This window comes from Pinus tabuliformis, chromosome 6 (assembly GCF_031772625.1).
Source record: "Pinus tabuliformis cultivar Carrire ecotype Pingquan chromosome 6, CPIR1, whole genome shotgun sequence".
Taxonomy (NCBI): Eukaryota; Viridiplantae; Streptophyta; class Pinopsida; order Pinales; family Pinaceae; genus Pinus; species Pinus tabuliformis.
The window spans coordinates 1,084,110,377-1,084,115,638 of NC_142292.1; positions in this window are offsets into that span (position 1 = coordinate 1,084,110,377).

A 5,262-nucleotide genomic window follows, 5' to 3' on the forward strand; every position below is an offset into this window, starting at 1 on the left:
CTGAAGAAAACATCTTTTTGTATTTTTGATTAAGTTGTCAGTTTCATCATGCATATGCTTTCATTGTTCTTTGACTGTGCAGGGGTGGATCAAGGAGGAGAAATGCTTGGAAGAGGTCAGGAAGGTTCAGAGAGGGTCTAAGGAGTCCCTAACACCCTTCCAGAGAGTTTCACAAAGTTTGGCTATCAAGAAACCTCATTTGTGAGCTTCTACAAGAAGTCTGCACGGGTTCTACAGGATGTTTAGGAATTTCTACAAGATGTTCAGAAATTTCTACAGGATGTTTAAAAATTGGATTTTGGAGGATGGACGAGTGAGGGAAGATGCATGAATGGATATGGAGGTAAGATAGGGGTCTGAAGTGGCCCAGGGACTGGTGGATGGAGTGGTGAGATAGTTAGATGGCTAAATTGGCTCAAAGAAGGCTGAAACAATGATTGCACAAAAAGGTAGGGTTACGTGGGCAAGAGGATAGATGTGAGACGAGGAACTTAGCTAGGAAATGGAGCAGATGGCTCTGATGAAGCTTAGGTGGATGAAAGAGTGGTAGAGATGCTCTGCACCGTATACATTCAACTGAATCAACAAAGTCTTGCAAGTAATCAAAGTCCTAGCTAATCTAATCTCACTAACAATAGAGTGAATGAACATCAACTTTATTTGAAAGAGAACCATGTATACCAACTATGCAATGAAACATTTCAGAGATCTGAACACATAACCAACTTCTGTAAATGAAAACAGTACACTAAGGATTGCATGGTAAAGAAAACTAGTGTTTTTGTTTGGGACAGCACGGTTACTTCAATTCCAGCCCCTGATCCAATAAGGAAGAGGCGAAACAAAAAGTGTTTGTTGACAATTTTTTGGAGCCTTTTTCCTGTTATTATCCTACCAATCTATTCTAAAAATCTGAAGCATTCTATTCATAAACAGTGACCTAGTTAATCCACACAACTTAATTCGCCTAACAGAAATACGTTTGCAAATGCACAAAAGGAAAACAATGACGCTTAAAGGAAAGATAACAATACATAAAGGAGGCCCTAGGCTCTCAGGTTGGGCCCAACCCTGAGAGCTACGACTCCTATAGAAAACTCAGAGTTGATATGAAATAGGACTGCTTATCATTATCAAAAAATAGTCATCAATCAAGAGTTATGCCAAAATGGCTACAAGAAAATGAGCTAAAGCTGACAGCACTGTAGTGCAAAAATATGCAATGGTTTCAAAAAAGTCCCTTACGAAGGCTGAGGCCTTATCATTTATACACCATGAGGGCCCTAGTAGGCCTCCTAAATCTGGGGGACTTGGCTGTCCAACTGTTAGTAGACAGTCCCTTTTCCAAAATCTACTTAGCTGCCTTCAAGATCCGGTTTTGGTGGCCTGTGAGCTCGGAGTTTGGGGGTGAAGATCCCGAGGAAGGGCTATTTAATGTCATAGACAACCCCCCTACAAATCCTCACCTCAAGCTTGGCTGTCTTCTAGCCCATGATTGCTCGGTTTTGCTCCAACATGTGTCAAAAAACCTGAAATAAGCATGTGTTAGCCACCTAGGAAAACTGACCACCCTTATTCGTACAAATGACATAAACATACTAAAAAATAATGCATAAGCTTATGAAAAATGGAGGATTGAACAAGGACTGAACAAGGATAATTAGGCAAAATGAGCCCAATAAGTTACCCAATTTGGGGCTCATCAACAATCAGGAAGATAAGTGGGGAAAGAGGGCATCCTTGCCGAAGGCCTCTCTCAGCATGAAAGAAATGTGATGTAAAGCCATTAATGAGGACACTGAAGGATGTCGAGTTAATACAACACATGATCCAGTTGATGAAGGGAGGAGGAAAGCCTAGATGGGTGAGGATCATTTTGATATATAGCCAATTGACCTTATCAAAAGCTTTGGCAAGATCAATTTTGAGAATGGCTCCTTTGATCTTTTTGTGATTAATAGAGTGTAGGGCTTCTTGTGCAGTTCCAACAGCTTCATGTATTTGTCTGTTCTGAAGAAAGGCAAATTGTTCGGAGGAGATGTGTCTAGACAGGATGGGACGGAGCCGATTTGCAATGATCTTGGTTATGATTTTGTACAAGAAGTTACAGAGGGAGATAGGCCGAAAGTCATTGAAAGATGCAGGGGAGTCAAACTTAGGGATTAATGCAATGAAAGTAGAGTTGATGGCCTCATACATACACCCAATTGATTTGCATTCTTCCACCACCTTAAGCAGATCAAGTCTAATGAGTTCATAAAAGGCAAGGAAGAATTCAATAGTCCATCCATCCAGCCCTAGACTCTTGTCTTTCTTGAACCATTTTAGCATTCCTTCTAGTTCTACTTGTGTGACTGGGGAAATGAGATCCTCGGTCGAGTCCTTATCCACAATTCTGGGGAAGTTCCTTGCAATTTGGACAATTTCAACAATGGATGCCTCTCGGGGGGCCATGAAGAGATGTCTGAAGTGTGAATTCCCCAACTATGAGAGTTGTCTGAAGGTAGTTTCTATGCTTCCATATTCCATAGGCATATGCTAGATCGTATTGGAGATTTTCCTTCCTTTTGCATAATTTTGGAAAAACTTTGTGTTTTCATCCCCTCCTTGTAATCAGATTGCTTGGCTTCGGAGTCGCCAAGTTTCTTCCCGATTCTTTAGAATTTTGATCTTCTGATTTTCCAGTTCAATTAGCTGAGCCTTGGCATCAACAGTTGCAAAACCTCTATTCTGATAGTCCTATAGTGAAGCTAGAGTTTTCTCCACTGAAGTGAGGGTATTATCATTTCTCTTGGTTTTTTCCTTAGCCCATTTAATAGAGACTTTTTTTAGTATTGTGAGGTTGTAGCAGAACCCTTCAGCCCAAGTTCTGCCTTTGGATGGCGGATGGAGTTGCCAGAAGTCATTAATCATTTGGATGTAGGATGGGTCTTTTAACCAGGTGGAGTTGATTTTGAAGGGTGCCCCTGGTTTTCTTTGTAGCCCTGAGATCTCCATGAATATGGGGGAATGGTCCGATATCCCACCTGATCCCACCCATTGTCTGTAGAGGGATAGCTTTTGAATCAGAGAGTCCTTGATCAGGAACCTGTCCAGCCTTCTAGCCAATGTAGCTTCACCTATTCTCCGATTTCTCCAAGTGGGAAGGGGCTTGATCATTGGCATGTCCATCAGATTATGATGTTCCAACAACATCTCCATAGTTTCAGTGAGCCTATCCACTTGTGCATTGGCCCCCCAGGATTCTCCATATCCAATGGAGAAATTTAGGTTGCCTCCGATGATGAGATTTTCCGAGGATGTGATCGATAAGTTGAGAAGTCAATTCTAGTAGGCCTCTCTGTTGTGACATGGTCCATATACATTGATAATGCGGAGGTCCATTCCCAACTTAGATGAGAAAAAATCCATACCAATGAAGTCATCCCCTCCCCAGAAGGTCCTTAGGTTTATAGTGCGAGGGTTATATCCCAAGGCCAAACCTCTTGAATGCCCAATTACGTCCAAGCATTGAAATATCTAGCCAGGCTTCAAGGAGCCGAGTGTATGGGAGATAAGGTTAACTTCTCCCAAGGTTTCTTGTAGAAAAATGATGTCTAAAGACTCCGATTCAAAAAGTCTTTCGAGGGCTAGTTTTTTGGGCGAGCTAACCATGCCCCTGTAGTTGAAAGAGAGCCACTTCATGGGGGCAACTATGCATGGGCATTCGAAGCTCTAAGTACCCGGTCAAGAGAGGCTTGTCTGCCAGAGGAAACTTCCACCCCAGCTATCAGAATAACTTTGGATAGGTGTGATTTTCGGCCACGGATAGGCTTTTGGGGCAGAGGGGAGGGTAATAGGCCCAATCCAGATGGGGATTTTCCATCTTGAGGTGTGGAAAGACGAGACCTTAGGTTGTAGGGGTAGGGAGAATCAACGGGGAGAGATGGGGTGCATGAGGGGGCAGGGGAAGGTCAAGGGGGAAAGATGGGGGGGTGGTGGAGAAAGTTGGTAATAATTGGATTAGGGGACAGGGAATGGAGGTGAGGGTGCCATCTGATGCAGATGCAGAATGCACATGTGATGCAGAGAATGCATGTGAAGAAATAGAAGCAGATATTGGGGAAGGAGGAGTACCCTAGGTGCGAGCAACCTCTGCAGTAGCCCGTGATTTGGTCATCAACGGGGAGGGGGGGCGAGGTCCGTTGGATGTAGCTTGAAATGTAGGTGTTGCCAATCCAATTGTTGTTGCAACAGCTGGTGGAGTCGGCCCCGGGGTGGGGACAATGTTCTTTCCTGCAGCATCTTCAGTTCCCATAGGAGGGTCTGTGGCCTTTCGCACTAGAGGGCATTCCTTGTAAAGATGCCCAACTTTGTGGCATCTTCGACTTCTGAAGGGGACACCTTCGTAATCCAGGATTTGAATTTTGGTAAAATTCCGCCATTACAGAGTAATTTTTTCCTCCAGACCTTCTCTTGTGTCTAGGTGCACTGGGATGTGAGCTAATGTTCTATTCCTGGATTGTATGTAGGATTTGTCGTAATCCAAATAAGTGCCCAGGGCATTTCCAATGCAGATGAAGACATCTTCAGACCAGTATTGTAGGGGGAGGCCAGGTAATCTAACCCAAAGTGGCCTGGCCCCGAACTGCTCTCGTTCAGGGTCGAAGAGTTGGCTCCATCATTTCAATAAGACCAGGGCCATTTCAATGTGCCAGTAACGGGATAGAGCCAGGGTGGTATATTCTTCCAGAGAGAAATGCAGTGCAAACTAGCCACGGGGTAGAATCTGAACTTCGGGGAGGTCCTTGAAGGTATTACCCCAGATTTCTTTGACCCAACGACTGAGGTGTTCAGCAGTGTAGGCACGACCTCTAACCCTACCCACCAGGACTTTCTCGACCATGTTAACCACCTCGCCCATGTTGAGACCTTCGCCAAACTTGAGGGTGAAGTCCTTCCTGGAGGCCTTCACACACTTTGTCTTCCTTTTCCCTGATCTGGGCGTTGTAGGGTGGTCCAGTAGAGGGTCAGATGTACCCTGTGTCTCTTGCTGAGGTCCCTGTGTAGTGTGACGGACTTTGACAACCAGGGTTTCGAAACACCCTGAAGGTAAAGCTGTGGATGCTACCGCCTCTATGTTGGATGGAGTATTTGTCGGGGGTTGCTACACGGGCACATCTGGAGGGGTAGGTGATTCGGATTTAAACAGGAACACAACAAATTACAAAGATAACCATAAACACAGAGATGCAATGGAAATAATACTTCATTTCATTACTG